Source organism: Coregonus lavaretus (genome assembly GCF_964263955.1).
Source record: "Coregonus lavaretus genome assembly, chromosome: 6".
NCBI lineage: Eukaryota > Metazoa > Chordata > Actinopteri > Salmoniformes > Salmonidae > Coregonus > Coregonus lavaretus.
In genome coordinates this window covers 20,804,993-20,824,130 of record NC_139993.1, presented here as the reverse complement: position 1 = coordinate 20,824,130, position 19,138 = coordinate 20,804,993, and positions in this window count along the sequence as shown.

Below are 19,138 nucleotides of genomic sequence, written 5' to 3'. Positions count from 1 at the left end.
TATTTTATTATCTTTTATCTTCCCACTTACTTTTCTTAGCTCACACAAATGCCCTGACCACTTCACTCCACCCCCAAAACAGTGACCAATCCAAGCAAGAGGACATGGATAGACCAGAGCAGACGCTCTGCACTATCCTACCAAGACCAATTTCTACTGTAGCTACTACTACTACTACTGGGAAGAGTTTCAGTCGGTCAACACACACATAATAACACCAGCATATTCACACAAGAGAGAAGCCTTAGCACTGCTCACAGTGTGGGAAGAGCTTCCCCAGTGTGCCAATAAATCTACACCAACTAGTGAAGTTTTGTAAGGAGGCACCAAACTTCAGCCGGCCAAATGTTTATTTATTTTTATTATTTTTGGGAGGAGCTTTAATATTGCAGATACATTGTAACTTCCATCAATATAATTGTCTGCATCACTTCCAATTCCCCATATGTTTTTTTTTGGGATTGTGTACAGGTTTTTTTTCTTTCTCGCAAATATATATATATATATATATATATATATATATATATACATACATACATACATACATACATACATACATACATACACATACAGTTGAAGTTGTAAGTTTACATACACCTTAGCCAAATACCTTTAAACTCAGTTTTTTACAATTCCTGACATTTAATCCTAGTAAAAATGATCTGTTTTAGGTCAGTTAGAAACACCACTTTATTTTAAGAATGTGACATGTCAGAATAATAGTAGAGAGAATGATTTATTTCAGCTTTTATTTCTTTCATCACATTCCCAGTTGGTCAGAAGTTTACATACACTCAATTAGTATTTGGTAGCATTGCCTTTAAATTGTTTAACTTGGGTCAAACGTTTCGGGTAGCCTTCAACAAGCTTCCCACAATAAGTTGGGTGAATTTTGGCCCATTCCTCATGACAGAGCTGGTGTAACTGAATCAGGTTTGTAGGCCTCCTTGCTCGCAGACGCTTTTTCAGTTCTGCTCACATATTTTCTATAGGATTGAGGTAAGGGCTTTGTGATGGCCACTCCAATACCTTGACTTTGTTGTCCTTAAGCCATTTTAACACAACTTTGGAAGTATACTTGGGGTCATTGTCCATTTGGAAGACCCATTTGCGACCAAGCTTTAACTTCCTGACTGATGTCTTGAGATGTTGCTTCAATATATCCACATAATTGTCCTTCCTCATGATGCCTCATGAGGTTAATTAAAGGTTAAATAAATAAAATAAATGCCATCTATTTTGTAAAGCACCCCCACAGCATGATGCTGCCACCCCCGTGCTTCACGGTTGGGATGGTGTTCTTCGGCAAGCAAAAAGTACGATCTTTGTCCCCATGTACAGTTGCAAACCGTAGTCTGGCTTTTTTATGGTGGTTTTGGTGCAGTGGCTTCTTCCTTGCTGAGCGGCCTTTCAGATTATGTCGATATAGGACTCGTTTTACTGTGGATATAGATACTTTTGTACCTGTTTCCTCCATCACCCTCACAAGGTCCTTTGCTGTTGTTCTGGGATTGATTTGCACTTTTCCCACCAAAGTACATTAATCTCTAGGAGACAGAACGCGTCTCCTTCCTTAGCAGTATGATGGCTGCGTGGTCCCATGGTGTTTATACTTGCGTACTATTGTTTGTACAGATGAACGTGGTACCTTCAGGCAGTTTACAATTATTTTTCTGAGGTCTTGGCTGATTTTTATTTTTTTCCCATGATGTCAAGCAACGAGGCACTGAGTTTGAAGGTAGGCCTTGAAATACATTCACAGGTACACCTCCAATTGACTCAAATTATGTCAATTAGCCTATCAGAAGCTTCTAAAGCCATGACATCATTATCTGGAATTTTCCAAGCTGTTTAAAGGCACAGTCAACTTAGTGTATGTAAACTTCTGATACACTGGAATTGTGATACAGTGAATTAATCTGTCTGGAAACAATTGTTGAAAAAATTACTTGTGTCATGCACAAAATAGATGACCTAACCAACTTGCCAAAACTATAGTTTGATAACAAGAAATTTGTGGAGTGGTTGAAAAACAAGTTTTATACACCTACAGTAAATACATATACATACATATATATACATATCCTTTAAAAAATATATAATTCCCTTTATTACTTTCCAACCCAACCACTCCTCCCCTAATTGGAGTAAACTAGTGAACAACAACGCTTAGGCCTCTACTTCCAGCTTATACGTACTATATAGATTTTATGGACACAATTTTACAATAATTATATTTTGTTTGTTTTTACTCCTGAACATCCTCTACCCTCAACCTCTCCGATCATTTTCATGATGTCCATCCGGTTTGCTTCTATATTCCATATCTTTATAACTGTGCTCTTTCACAAAAGCTCTCAACCTATAACCTATATACAGTGGGGAGAACAAGTATTTGATACACTGCCGATTTTGCAGGTTTTCCTACTTACAAAGCATGTAGAGGTCTGTAATTTTTATCATGGGTACATTTCAACTGTGAGAGACGGAATCTAAAACAAAAATCGAGAAAATCACATTGTATGATTTTTAAGTAATTAATTTGCATTTTTTTGCAATGACATAAGTATTTGATCACCTACCAACCAGTAAGAATTCCGGATCTCACAGACCTGTTAGTTTTTCTTTAAGAAGCCCTCCTGTTCTCCACTCATTACCTGTATTAACTGCACCTGTTTGAACTCGTTACCTGTATAAAAGACACCTGTCCACACACTCAACAGACTCCAACCTCTCCACAATGGCCAAGACCAGAGAGCTGTGTAAGGACATCAGGGATAAAATGGTAGACCTGCACAAGTCTGGGATGGGCTACAGGACAATAGGCAAGCAGCTTGGTGAGAAGGCAACAACTGTTGGCGCAATTATTAGAAAATGGAAGAAGTTCAAGATGACGGTCAATCACCCTGGGTCTGGGGCTCCATGCAAGATCTCACCTCGTGGGGCATCAATGATCATGAGGAAGGTGAGGGATCAGCCCAGAACTACAAGGCAGGACCTGGTCAATGACCTGAAGAGAGCTGGGACCACAGTCTCAAAGAAAACCATGGATTAAAATCCTGCAGCGCGCGCAAGGTACCCCTGCTCAAGCCAGCGCATGTCCAGGCCCGTCTGAAGTTTGCCAATGACCATCTGGATGATCCAGAGGAGGAATGGGAGAAGGTCATGTGGTCTGATGAGACAAAAATATAGCTTTTTCGTCTAAACCACTCGCCGTGTTTGGAGAAAGAAGAAGGATGAGTACAACCCCAAGAACACCATCCCAACCATGAAGCATGGAGGTGGAAACATAATTATTTGGGGATGCTTTTCTGCAAAGGGGACAGGACGACTGCATCGTATTGAGGGGAGGATGGATGGGGCCATGTATTGCGAGATCTTGGCCAACAACCTCCTTCCCTCAGTAAGAGCATTGAAGATGGGTCGTGGCTGGGTCTTCCAGCATGACAACGACTCGAAACACACAGCCAGGGCAACTAAGGAGTGGCTCCGTAAGAAGCATCTCAAGGTCCTGGAGTGGCCTAGCCAGTCTCCAGACCTGAACCCAATAGAACATCTTTGGAGGGAGCTGAAAGTCCGTATTGCCCAGCAACAGCCCCGAAACCTGAAGGATCTGGAGAAGGTCTGTATGGAGGAGTGGGCCAAAATCCCTGCTGCAGTGTGTGCAAACCTGGTCAAGACCTACAGGAAACGTATGATCTCTGTAATTGCAAACAAAGGTTTATGTACCAAATATTAAGTTCTGCTTTTCTGATGTATCAAATACTTATGTCATGCAATAAAATGCAAATTTTTGTTTTAGATTCCGTCTCTCACAGTTGAAGTGTACCTATGATAAAAATTACAGACCTCTACATGCTTTGTAAGTAGGAAAACCTGCAAAATCGGCAGTGTATCAAATACTTGTTCTCCCCACTGTATATATAAATATAGCCGGCCGGCCAATGTTACCAGATGGAATAGCCAGCAAAAAATGATTAGGTCCATCTTGAAAGTCCCTGGGGAGGTCAACGTTATGGGGGAAATCTGTGAGGCACTGGAGCCCTTTTATATGGGAGAATGACAGATTGTAGTGATGTGCCGTTTGAATGATATTTACTGACTCAAGAGTCATGATTTGTTTTTCCTAGTGACGTTTGACCTGCTGGCCGCAATGAATACAGTAGGATTAATACGTGCTCCGACCACCAACTGTCTATCATATGTTCACGCTGTCCCCTGTAGCTCAGTTGGTAGAGCATGGCGCTTGCAACGCCAGGGTTGTGGGTTCGTTTCCCATGGGGGGCCAGTATGAAAATGTATGCACTCACTAACTGTAAGTCGCTCTGGATAAGAGCGTCTGCTAAATGACTAAAATGTAAATGTAATGTAAAATAGATCATACTGGTGGCATAATTGAGCGCATGGTGCAAGAATGAATGCAATTAATTCATTATTGAATGTTATCGATGGACACAGCTTTGTAGAATCAGTCCTGCCTCTCCTCAACAAGCTCAAACTCAATAACGAATCGTTTGGGGGCCTGCTGTAGTTCGTGAACGACATTGTGCTAATCTCCCTCGCTGCAGTCAAGCATTCCACCAAGAGTCATTCACAATGTAGTCCTGTTGCGGCCGTAACTAGACCTTCTTTCAAAGGTATCAATAATTAATCTTATTTCAATGCCTAGCAATCACAAATGTACATTGTTTGAAGCACACTTTTATAAGTCTCAGTCACAAATGACAGCTCCAATAAACCCCCTACGGTGAACGAGAGGCTTGTAGTATCATGATTCTTTCGAGTTTTTTGTTAATTGTTTGCCTGTTTGTGCGTGCTCTGGGCATTACTAAATCAAATGAACGAAATGAGTCGAAAGCTTTGTTCTTTTGACTAAACAAGTTAAAAAGATCTGTCAGTAAAAAGAGCCGAACTTCCCATCACTAGCAAAGGTTCCATAAAACCACTTTTGCGGTTAAGTTAAAATGTGGGTCTTTCTATAAACTAAGGTACCAGTGAGGATTTCCTACGCTGGACAACTTGTTACAGTTGTTGATAAATCATTGATAATAATCTGCCAATTATTGTCATGTAATTACATTAAGATAGAAGGGCGGATCATAGCTATATTAAATACAATTCACGAGTTGATTTAAAACCTGTTTAACCCTTTATCATGGTTGGTGTCTGATATGAAGAGTGTTTAATCCAATATTATAAAGATTGTAAATTGTATGAGAGAGCGAGGAAAGCCATGTGTTCGTAGTATCACGAGTGAGTACTAGAAGGTCAGTGTGCCAAGATAGATTGGGGGCCACTAGTGCTAAACTAAGGATTGGTGCGTGATGGAATGGACTGGCTAGGGTGAGATATGACACCAAGGAGAGGAATGATATGTAGGAAGTGAGTGGCAGCTAGTAATAGTTAGCAACTGGGAAGGATAAAAGTAGACTGGAAGAGCACTATATAGGGTGAGAGAGAGTCTATGCAAGTCAGTCATAGGATAAGAGGCAAAGCACGTTCATCTTATTATATGATCCAGTACTGAAATAAATGTAAATCAAACTTCCAGCTGAGTGTCGACTAATCTCTTACATCCTGAACTTCTTCATACCATAAACTCATCATAACAGTGTCTTGATGGATTTGTCCAAAATCGTGTGACATAAAACATTAAATTTCTGTCCTTGCATTTATGAACCCTGTAAGAATCCTGGATCTAGATGTCAGAGAGTTTTTTGTATAGAGATCTCAGAAATGAAGTGTAACTACTTAACATTTCGTGTATCTTTATGTTATGGGGTGAAAACAGTTTTCATGGACACACAAATCAAAAATAATAAATGTGATTGTAAAATCGAATGCTTCTGACCGAAAGAGTTACTTAAAATCTAAATGATATTGTCATTAACATGGTTCTTCAATAATTATGCATAAGACTTGTTGGATGAGCATTTGGTGTCCAGCTGATTAGTTACGCTGTGATATTTTCATACATCATCATCTGATCCAGGAATGAGTTTTCCGAATGACAGTCAAGTGATGCAACAACAGCCCATGTGCTGGAAGAAAGTGTTTGCGAGGAATGTCCAGAATAATTTGGTCTCTCATTCGTTACGCTGGCGAAGACAGTTGTTCCTGGATCCACATTGGATCTAATATCCCTATCGAATTGATAATCTGTTTTTGTCTGCTTGATTTGAAACAGGGTCTCGTTATATTTAACAGAGAAAGAATCAAGGTAATGTGTTCCTGTTTTCATGTTTTTGTGCCTTGGATTGGACACCTAGAGCTCTATTTTTGGCTGGCATTAAGGCGGCGCTAGTGTCAAAACACATATTAGTTAGCAATTTCCTTATGTAAAAACTGCTGCATTGGAATTTTCCAGCCCTAACGCCAGGTTCGGCAATTTACTGTGCAAAAGTATTCATCCTCCTTGGCGTTTTTCCTGATTAGTTGAATTACAGCCTGTAATTTAAATTGATTTTTATTATTTGGATTACATGTAATGGACATACACAAAATAGACCAAATTGGTGAAGTGAAATGAAAAAAATAACTTGTTTCAAAAAATTCAAAAAAATCAATAACGGAAAAGTGGTGTGTGCATATGTATTCACCCCGTTTGCTATGAAGCCCCTAAATAAGATCTGGTGCAACCAATTACCTTCAGAGGTCACATAATTAGTTAAATAAAGTCCACCTGTGTGCAATCTAAGTGTCATATGACCCGTCACATGATCTCAGTATATATATATACACACCTGTTCTGAACGGCCCCAGATTCTGCAACACCACTATGCAAGGGGCACCACCAAACAAGCGGCACCATGAAGACCAAGGAGCTCTCCAAACAGGTCAGGGACATTTTGAACACCCCTCGGAGCACCATTAAATCCATTATAAAAAAATTTTAAGAATATGGCACCACAACAAACCTGCCAAAGAGGGCCGCCCACCAAAACTCCAGGCAAGGAGGGCATTAATTAGAGAGGCAACAAAGAGACCAAAGATAACCCTGAAGGAGCTGCAAAGCTCCACAGCGGAGATTGGAGTATCTGTCTATAGGACCACTTTAAGCCACACACTCCACAGAGCTGGGCTTTACGGAAGAGTGGCCAGAAAAAAGCCATTGCTTAAAGAAAAAAAATAAGCAAACACTTTGGTGTTCGCCAAAAGGCATGTGGGAGACTCCCCAAACATATAGAAGAAGGTACTCTGGTCAGATGAAACTAAAACGGAGCTTTTTGGCCATCAAGGAAAATGCTATGTCTGGCGCAAACCCAACACCTCTCATCACCCCGAGAATACCATCCCCACAGTGAAGCATGGTGGTGGCAGCAGCATCATGCTGTGGGGATGTTTTCATCGGCAGGGACTGGGAAACTGGTCAGAATTGAAGGAATGATGGATGGCGCTAAATACAGGGAAATTCTTGAGGGAAACCTGTTTCAGTCTTCCAGAGATTTGAGACTGGGACAGAGGTTCACCTTTCAGCAGGACAATGACCCTAAGCATACTGCTAAAGCAACACTCGAGTGGTTTAAGGGGAAACATTGAAATGTCTTGGAATGGCCTAGTCAAAGCCCTTATTCCAATTGAGAACCTGTGGTATGACTTAAAGATTGCTGTACACCAGTGGAACCCATCCAACTTGAAGGAGCTGGAGCAGTTTTGCCTTGAAGAACGGGCAAAAATCCCAGTGGCTAGATGTGCCAAGTTTATAGAGACATACCCCAAGAGACTTGCGGCTGTAATTGCTGTGATTTAAATGTAAAAGGTGGCTCTACAAAGTTTTGACTTTGGGGGGGTGAATAGTTATGCACGCTCAAACATTTTGCATCTTCAAAGTGGTAGGCATGTTGTGTAAATCAAATGATACAAACCCTCCAAAAAGCCATTTTAATTCCAGGTTGTAAGGCAACAAAATAGGAACAATTCCAAGGGGGGTGAATACTTTTGCAAGCCACTGTACCTGATTTATATCAGCTCGCTTGCATTCACATTGGAGGGGTGGAAATATTTGAGGTGTGTCCTTAAAAACATGTCCATAGTGCTAATTTCAGGCAGCGCTGATTTTTTAATTCAAGACCAACCAAAGCTGGTTTTAGCAGTAACGCAGTTGGTTATGGCATGAATTTTTACAACGGAAATAGCAGCCTATACAGCTGTGACGCACATTGCCCATATGCACATGGAACAAGAGTAGCCTAATGTGCTTTTGGTGCCTGTATACAACTAATGTTTTTTTACCATTTTGTTTTACTTGATTAAAAACCAAGCATAGCCTCCCCTCTTCAATGAAGGCTTTTTTTTGTCTGCCCAACGCAATCGAGAAGTAGTCAAGACTGTTGATGAATGGGTTTGGCTCCTGAAACCACTTGGAAATAAATCTTAGTCACCAATGCTTTATTAAAATATCAAGTTTTAGAGGAGTAAAACAGTGAGCTGACATTCCCTTTTTATCTATGCATTGTAGGCAGGCCCACATTATTTTAGCCATGCAGGTCCCTGTTTAGACATGCGTAAAAGCCCCTCCATGATGTAGGCTACGTGTCCATATCCATCATGAAACGAGAGATGAGAAGTTTTCTGTAACCTGTCAAATTAGCTTTTTTTCCGTTTCATTTGTTCAAAACCCAAGCCCTCCCTTAGGTCTACTACTATAATAATGGCTGTTTCAACAGCAATGCGTATTTTTTTTATCCTGGTGATTTTATGATATCATTACATTTAACATTTATTTATTGCTTGCTTTCCGTTTAATGTTATTACAACCATACTTATTAGAATTAGTCACCTTCCTGGTTTTATGGTGACAACGTCCGTGGCACGCTTGCAATGCAACTTCTGGATATGTGTGAATGCAATCTGATCAGTAAGATGGTTCCGATTATGTTCATAAAACATAAGCCTATTTGGGAGCAGTATAACGTGAGTGGACATTCTCCCTTTTTATTTATATTGGATCTTTGTCCAGCTACTGTGAAAAGTTTGGATGTGTGTACAACCCTCCATAGTCTGCGTTGTTTTAATAATATATGGCCATGGGAAGCAATTATGCTGCCTGTAAGTGTATGTATCCAGAAGATAGCTCTATTTCGTAAAAGACCAAGTCCATATTATGGCTTGAACAGCTCAAATAAGCAAAGAGAAATTACAATCCATCATTACTTTAGGACATGAAGGTCAGTCAATACGGAACAATTCACGAACTTTCAAAGTTTCTTCAACAGCAGTCGCAAAAAACATCAAACGCTATGATGAAACTGGCTCTCATGACGACCGCTACAGGAATGGAAGACCCAGAGTTACCTCTGCTGCAGAGGATAAGTCATTAGAGTTACCAGCCTCATAAATTGCAGCCCAAATAAATGATTCACAGAGTTCAAGTAACAGACATCTCAACATCAACTGTTCAGAGGAGACTGCGTGAATCAGGCCATCATGGTCCAACCGCCGTGTCTTTGTGAGACACGGTGTGGGCGAACGGATGATCTCTGCATGTGTAGTTCCCACCGTAAAGCATGGTGTGGGGGTGCTTTGCTGGTGACACTGTTTATGATTTATTTAGAATTCAAGGCACACTTAACCAGCATGGCTACCACAGCATTCTGCAGCGATACGCCATCCCATCTGGTTTGGGCTTAGTGGGACTATAATTTGTTCTTCAACAGGACAATGACCAACACACCTCCAGGCTGTGTATGGGCTATTTGACCAAGACAGAGAGTGATGGAGTGCTGCATCAGATGACCTGGCCTCCACAATCCCCCAACCTCAACCCAATTGAGATGGTTTGGGATGAGTCAGAGTGAAGGAAAAGCAGCCAACAAGTGCTCAGCATATGTGGGAACTCCTTCAAGACTGTTGGAAAAGCATTCCAGGAGAAGCTGGTTGAGAGAATGCCAAGAGTGTGCAAAGCTGTCATCAAGGCAAAGGGTTTCAAGAATCTGAAATATAAAATATATTTTGATTTGTTTAACACTTTTTTGGTTACTACATGATTCCATATGTGTTATTTCATAGTTTTGTTGTCTTCACTATTATTGTACAATGTAAAAAAATAAAAAAAAATAAAGAAAAACCCTTGAATGAGTAGGTGTGTCCAAACTTTGGACTGGTACTGTATATATTTCCACATTGAAGCAATGCAATTACTTAGAACAAAGTGGAATGCAAACAGGTTCATGTTAACATATTATGCAAAGATGGGATAGGTCATGCCATGACTCACCAACAACTTGTTTATTAACCTCTACGGGATTGGTGTCCCGTATACGGGACAGTTGAGCAAACGTGCGCTAATGTGATTAGCATGACTGTTGTAAGTAACAGCAAACTTTCCAGGACATAGACATGTCTTATATGGGCAGAAATCTTAAATTCTTGTTAATCTAACTGCACTGTCCAATTTACAGTAGCTATTACAGTGAACAAATACCATGCTATTGTTTGAGGAGAGTGCACAACAACAAAACGTTTCCTATCCAATTGTATCAAGAATATTCATATCTTTGCTTCATGTTCTGAGCTACAGGCAGTTAGATTTGGGTATGACTTTTTAGGTGAAATTGAAAAAAAGGGTCCGATCCTTAAGAGCTTAATCAAAACCCCAACACTTTCGGGCCAATGCCAGCATCTGCGCCGATAATTGAGCTTGTGAAAATAGCAAAAATATTTCTGACACAACCCCCAAACCGATAGTGCTACTGCCCAGCACTTAAATTGATGATTGCGTTGGGTTTGTTAAAATAGAACCCAGAGTCTACTGTGCTCAATTGTGTAGGATAGACTATTGCGCAACACCCAAAGCTATTGCTATTAATTATTCTGGATATAATGACATCAAATTACACAGCCTAATGGGCTTCTTCACGATATCATCTGGTAATGAAATAACATGACAAATATGTTTTGTTTTCCAGGTTACACCTGCAATTTTAAACAATACAAGGGGCTTGAAATAGCCTACTTGAACTTGAATTTGGAATAGCCCTATCTTGAAAATGTCCTCAATTTGGTGCTTGAAAAGTCCCTGTAATTATTGTAGCCAATTTACAAGTTTTCCTGTTCCCTTATAATTATCCATGATTTCAATTATTATTATTATTTTTTGTGAGAGATGTGGCCACTTTTGTTTGTTTCCCACTGCTTCAATTGATCGGTAAAACCAAATGCGGTTATTATGAGGACAACAACATCTAATGTTAGCTTCAACTTGGCTTTCCATACAAATCCTCCATTAAAAAAAGAAACCTGTTTTTCGGTCACTTTCTCGTTATAAATACAGTGATGGTGAGATTTAAATGGATTTATTTTATTTATTCCCACGGGGGACCAGTATGAAAATGTATGCACTCACTAACTGTAAGTCGCTCTGGAGACGAGCGTCTGCTAAATGACTAAAATCTCAAATGTAAATATAAATAATTTAGAATGTAATAATAATTTGAATATCAATGCATTGGCAGGCCAAAATAATCTTAGAGTGGTAATGGACGCTTTTTAACATTTGTTGCATGCTATTTTCTGGGGGGGGGGGGGGGGCTATATGTACAATTATATAAATTATACAAATGTACAGTTGAAGTCGGAAGTTTACATACACTTAGGCTGGAGTCATTAAAACTAGTTTTTCAACCACAACACAACTTTCTTGTTAACAAACTGTAGTTTTGGCAAGTCGGTTAGGACATCTACTTTGTGCATGACACAAGTCATTTTTCCAACAATTGTTTACAGACAGATTATTTCACTTATAATTCACTGTATCACAATTCCAGTGGTCAGAAGTTGACTAAATTGACTGTGCCTTTAAACAGCTTGGAAAATTCCAGAAAATTATGTCATGGCTTTACAAGCTTCATGATAGGCTAATCATGGGAAAATCAAAAGAAATCAGCCAAGACCTTAGAAAAAAATTTGTAGACCTCCACAAGTCTGGTTCATCCTTAGGAGCAATTTCCAAATGCCTGAAGGTACCACGTTCAACTATACAAACAATAGTACGCAAGTGAAAACACCATGGGACCACGCAGCCGTTATACCACTCAGGAAGGAGACGCGTTCTCTCTCCTAGAGATGAATGTACTTTGGTGTGAAAAGTGAAAATCAATCCCAGAACAACAGCAAAGGACCTTGTGAAGATGCTGAAGGACATAGGTACAAAAGTATCTATATCCACAGTAAAACGAGTCCTATATCGACATAACCTGAAAGGCCGCTCAGCAAGGAAGAAGCCACTGCTCCAAAACCACCATAAGAAAGCCAGACTACGGTTTACAACTGCACATGTGGACAAAGATCGTACTTTTTAGAGAAATGTCCTCTGGTCTGATGAAACAAAAATAGAACTGTTTGGCCATAATGACCACTGTTATCTTTGAAGTAATGAAGGACAGTCGTTTCTCTTAGATTATTTGAGCTGTTCTTGCCATAATATGGACTTGGTCTTTAACCAAATAGGGCTACCTTCTGTATACCCCCCTCTACCTTGTCACAACACAACTAATTGTTATTTCATAGTTTCGATGTCTTCACTATTATTCTACAATTTAAAAAATTGTAAAAATAAAGAAAAACCCTTGAATGAGTAGGTGTGTCCAAACTTTTGACTGGTACTGTATATGCTGTCTATATACACTGCTCAAAAAAATAAAGGGAACACTTAAACAACACAATGTAACTCCAAGTCAATCACACTTCTGTGAAATCAAACTGTCCACTTAGGAAGCAACACTGATTGACAATAAATGTCACATGCTGTTGTGCAAATGGAATAGACAACAGGTGGAAATTATAGGCAATTAGCAAGACACCCCCCAATAAAGGACTGGTTTTGCAGGTGGTGACCACAGACCACTTCTCAGTTCCTATGCTTCCTGGCTGATGTTTTGGTCACTTTTGAATGCTGGCGGTGCTTTCACTCTAGTGGTAGCATGAGACGGAGTCTACAACCCACACAAGTGGCTCAGGCAGTGCAGCTCATCCAGGATGGCACATCAATGCGAGCTGTGGCAAGAAGGTTTGCTGTGTCTGTCAGCGTAGTGTCCAGAGCATGGAGGCACTACCAGGAGACAGGCCAGTACATCAGGAGACGTGGAGGAGGCCGTAGGAGGGCAAAAACCCAGCAGCAGGACTGCTACCTCCGCCTTTGTGCAAGGAGGAGCAAGAGGAGCACTGCCAGAGCCCTGCAAAATGACCTCCAGCAGTCCAAAAATGTGCATGTGTCTGCTCAAATGGTCAGAAACAGACTCCATGAGGGTGGTATGAGGGTCCTACGTCCACAGGTGGGGGTTGTGCTTACAGCCCAACACAGTGCAGGATGTTTGGCATTTGCCAGAGAACACCAAAATTAACAAATTCGCCACTGGCGCCCTGTGCTCTTCACAGATGAAAGCAGGTTCACACTGAGCACGTGACAGACGTGGCAGAGTCTGGAGACGCCGTGGAGAACGTTCTGCTGCCTGCAACATCCTCCAGCATGACCGGTTTGGCGGTGGGTCAGTCATGGTGTGGGGTGGCATTTCTTTGGGGGGCCGCACAGCCCTCCATGTGCTCGCAAGAGGTAGCCTGGCTGCCATTAGGTACCGAGATGAGATCCTCAGACCCCTTGTGAGACCATATGCTGGTGCGGTTGGCCCTGGGTTCCTCCTAATGCAAGACAATGCTAGACCTCATGTGGCTGGAGTGTGTCAGCAGTTCCTGCAAGAGGAAGGCATTGATGCTATGGACTGGCCAGCCCGTTCCCCAGACCTGAATCCAATTGAGCACATCTGGGACATCATGTCTCGCTCCATCCACCAACGCCACGTTGCACCACAGACTCATCAGGAGCATGCCCAGGCGTTGTAGGGAGGTCATACAGGCACGTGGAGGCCACACACGCTACTGAGCCTAATTTTGACTTGTTTTAAGGACATTACATCAAAGTTGGATCAGCCTGTAGTGTGGTTTTCCACTTTAATTTTGAGGGTGACTCCAAATCCAGACCTCCATGGGTTGATAAATTTGATTTCCATTGATAATTTTTGTGTGATTTTGTTGTCAGCACATTCAACTATGTAAAGAAAAAAGTATTTAATAAGATTATTTCATTCATTCAGATCTAGGATGTGTTATTTTAGTGTTCCCTTTATTTTTTGAGCAGTGTATATATATACAGTTGAGGTCGGAAGTTTACATACACTTAGGTTGGAGTCATTAAAACTAGTTTTTCAACCACTCCACACATTTCTTGTTAACAAACTATAGTTTTGGCAAATTGGTTAGGATATCTACTTTGTGCATGATACAAGTCATTTTTCCAACAATTGTTTACAGACAGATTATTTCACTTATAATTCACTGTATCACAATTCTAGTGGGTCAGAAGTTTACATACACTAAGTTGAATGTGCCTTTCAACAGCTTGGAACATTTCAGAAAATGATGTCATGGCTTTAGAAGCTTCTGATAGGCTAATTTACATATTTTGAGTCAATTGGAGGTGTACCTGTGGATGTATTGCAAGGCCTACCTTCAAACTCAGTGCCTCTTTGCTTGATATCATGGGAGAATCAAAAGAAATCAAAATTGTAGACCTCCACAAGTCTGGTTCATCCTTGGGAGCAATTTCCAAATGCCTGAAGGTACCACGTTCATCTGTACAAAAAATTGTACGCAAGTATAAACATCATGGGAACATACTTTGGTGCGAAAAGTGCAAATCAATCCCAGAACCTTGTAAGGATGCTGGAGGAAACAGGTACAAAAGTATCTATATCCACAGTAAAACGAGTCCTATATCGACATAATCTGAAAGGCCGCTCAGCAAGGAAGAAGCCACTGCTTCAAAACCAGTGGCAGTATCATGCTGTGGGAGTGCTTTGCTGCAGGAGGGACTGGTGCACTTCACAAAATAGAAGGCATCATGAGGAAGGAAAATTATGTGGATATATTGAAGCAACGTCTCAAGACCACAGTCAGGAAGTTAAAGCTTGGTCGCAAAGGGGTCTTCCAAATGGACAATGACCCCAAGCATACTTCCATAGTTGTGGCAAAATGGCTTAAGGACAACAAAGTCAAGGTATTGGAATGGCCATCACAAAGCCCTGAACTCAATCCTATAGAACATTTGTGAGCAGAACTGAAAAAGTTTCTGCGAGCAAGGAGGCTTACAAACCTGACTCAGTTACACCAGCTCTGTCATGAGGAATGGGCCAAAATTCACCCAACTTATTGTGGGAAGCTTGTGGAAGGCTACCCAAAACGTTTGACCCAAGTTAAACAATTTAAAGGCAATGCTACCAAATACTAATTGAGTGTATGTGAACTTCTGACCCACTGGGAATGTGATGAAAGAAATAAAAGCTGAAATAAATCTCTCTCTACTATTATTCTGACGTTTCACATTCTTAAAATAAAGTGGTGATCCTCACTGACCTAAAACAGGGAATTTTTACTAGGATTAAATGTCAGGAATTGTGAAAAACTGAGTTTAAATGTATTTGGCTAAGGTGTATGTAAACTTCCGACTTCAACTGTATAACATTGAGTTCCTTGAAATGACCATTTAAGTGCTTGAAAAAGTCCCTGAAAGTCCTTGAATTTGACTTGCCAATACCTGTATGAACCCTGCTTAAAGGATGTATAGTCCTAGGCCTATGTTGTTGTATACAGTGCATTCGGAGAGTATTCAGACCCTTTCGCTTTTTCCACATTTTGTTATGTTACAGCCTTATTACAAAATTGATTAAATCAATGTTTTTCCTCATCAATTTACACACAATACCCCATAATGACAAAGCAAATATGGGTTTTTAGACATTTTTGCAAATCTATTAAAAATAAAAAACAGAAATACCTTATTTACAGAAGTATTCAGACGCTTTGCAATAGACTCGAAATTGAGCTCAGGTGCATCCTGTTTCCAAAATGTAATTGATCATCCTTGAGATGTTTCTACAACTTGATTGGAGTCCATTCAATTGATTGGACATGATTTGGAAAAGCATACACCTGTCTATTTAAAGTCCCACAGTTGACAGTGCATGTCCGAGCAAAAACCAAAGCCATGAAGTAAAAGGAATTGTCCGTAGAGATCCGAGACAGGATTGTGTCAAGGCACAGATCTGGGGAAGGCCTGAAACTTTGGCCTGAATGCCAAGCGTCACATCTGGAGGAAATCTGGCCCCTTCCCTACGGTGAAGCAAGGTGGTGGCAGCATCATGCTGTGGGGATGTTTTTCAGCGGCATGGACTGAGAGACTAGTCAGGATCGAGGGAAAGATGAATGGAGCAAAGTACAGAGAGTTCCTTGATGAAAACCTGCTCCAGAGCACTCGGTTCACCTTCCAACAGGACAACGACCCTAAACACACAGCCAAGACAATGCAGGAGTGGCTTCAGGACAAGTCTCTGAATATCCTTGAGTGGCCCAGCCAGAGCCCAGACTTGAACCCGATCGAACATCTCTGGAGACCTGAAATAGCTGTGCAGTGACGCTCCCCATTCAACCTGACAGAGCTTGAGAGGATCTGCAGAGAAAAATGGGAGAAAGTTCCCAAATACAGGTGTGCCAAGCTTGTAGTGTCATACCCAAGAAGACTCAAGGCTGTAATCGCTACCAAAGGCGCTTCACCAAAGTACTGAGTAAAGGGTCTGAATACTTATGTAAATGTGATATTTGCAAAAATGTAAAAATTAAATACAAAAAAACTGTTTTTGCTTTGTCATTATGGGGTATTGTGTGTAGATTGATGAGGGGAAAAAACTATTTAATCAATTTTAGAATAAGGCTGTAAAGTAAAACAAATTGGAAAAAGTAAAGGGGTCTGAATACTTTCCGAATGCACTGTATGCTACCTGTTGGCTAGAGCGCACATGCCAAGACCAGAGTGGGCACATTCGCTATATTACGCAAGATTTGTAGTGACACAACCATCAGTAGAGTTGAAAATGTGATCATGCATAGACCAGAGTGGGCACATTCGCTATGTAACGGCAGATGTTTTGTGCCAAAGAATGTGTAGAAACCCATTTTACTTGTATTTTTTATTCAGTACATGTGAATTTAACACAAAATATTAGCATTAAAATGTGTCGCCAATTGGATGGAAACCTAGCAATTAGTACTTATTTTATAATGTTTTATGGGCTTTTGGTTTTTCTACTACTTCATGTTCCCTTGTAATAAACCAAATGTTTTGATTGACTATCTGCAAGTGCTCTTCTCTTTTGTTTATGTTCTCTTTTGTTTAAATAAATAATTTAATAGCACAGTATCTAAATGTAATTGGGAGTATAGCTGGTTTAATGTAGCGCCATATAAGGTCTGTGTGAAAGCCTGAATCTGGCTCCTTTGAAACGCCAGTTTTGGGCCGGGGACCCAGGCATATACTGGGCCAGAAAAACAAATATGTGGCCCACAGCTGCACCAGAATAATTTTGCTATCTGGGGCCTAATCTTTATGTGGATGTTTTGAACTTCTAACATGGTAGGGATACTAAGGACAAGAGTGGTTTGTGAAAATGTCTACAAGAGCAGCCGCTCACCGATTTGTCAGTTCATACTGCAATTACACCTCCAACACCGCCTAAACAAGAGCTATGCTAACACTACTTACCGCTGATCTGATTGAATCCTGGCCTAAAATGAACCAAACCACACCAAATAAAATAAAATAACCACCTACTACTCCGGGGAGGGCTCTATAATGAATCCAAATGGGCCATATAGGGGTCTGGACATTCAACAGTGTCAATCCTTATCTGGCACAGGCCAGGCCTGGTGTCTTATTGTAGCTGTGACAGTCTTTGTCTGGGGGCAGAGGTTCTTTGATTTATTACACCGTGCCACAGTCATAATCTCTATATTTCTTCACTCGGGTTTCATCCCAGTTCGACTGTCCTGGCCCCTCACATCCATATCAGGCCCGTCTCCCATCTTCCCATCTTCCCCCCAGTAGCCCAGAGATATTCATCATTATTACAGCCGCGATAGGTCTATTACCTCCACAGACTAAGAAAAGGGAGGAAAATAAACAATATTTTTCAAAGGAGCCAAAAACATGAGGTGAGGTCCACTTGATCATGCCAAAACACGTGAGGTGAGGTCCACATACAGTAGACTTTGTATGGTTGGGTTGATTTAATTGGACCTGTTCTTTAAAGCAGGCCATAAATTAAACTGTGATTTTGCCACAATTTGGGATCCACAACACATTTCTGGGATCGCAGGTAAATCCTAACGTCGTAGAACGCATAATATGAGCGTGAGGGTGAAAGACGAGCGATTATGGGGTCTTGCACTCTCCCGATCCACGTCTTAGGTCCCGATTATTTTTCTAACATGCCAGAAATGTTCATTCGTATCTTGTGTAGTGAGGGGGTGCTTTGATGCGGCTTGCAACTTGTCCTCTGTTGCTCGGCTACAGCCACAGAGCAGGAGGCGGACCACGACACATCTGGAAATCGCAGGACAGGGAGGGGTGAAGACAGGTCGCAATGTGAACACACCAGTTGCAGACTTTAGGATGACAAGAATATGCAGACAATTCGCAAAATGTGAGTGCTCCAACAATGTCAAGATTTTTAGCGTCGTCTAATGTATGCCTAGCTTAAGCGAGACTTGACGTAGCAAGAACCAGCCTTTTGTACTGTGGTGAAGCTGTGAAACAGCTAGCAAGAAACCGCGTCACCAAATCTAATTGCTGTCACCTGTGCTTACTTCCCACTGGGCACACACTGGTTGAATCAACGTTGTTTCCACATAATTTCAGTGACAATACGTTGAACCAACCATGTTTACATGCAAACCAATATCCCATTTTTATTCAGGATACTCAAGTACTCTGTTTTTGAGTTGAGACATATAAACATCATATCCTGTTTACAATAACCTGAAAAAGCTTGCATCCTGGTTATGAGAAACCCGGTGTCACGCCCTGGCTCTGGGGACTCTTATATGTTGAGCCAGGGTGTTAGTTTATATGTGTAGTGTCTATGTTTTGTTTTCTATGTGTTCTTTTCTAGATCGTGTGTTTCTGTGTTGGCCGGGGTGGTTCCCAATCGGAGGCAGCTGTGTCTTGTTGTCTCTGATTGGGAACCATACTTAGGCAGCCTGTTGTGCACTTGTCATTTGTGGGATCTTGTTCCGTGTAGGTTTGTGTTTATGA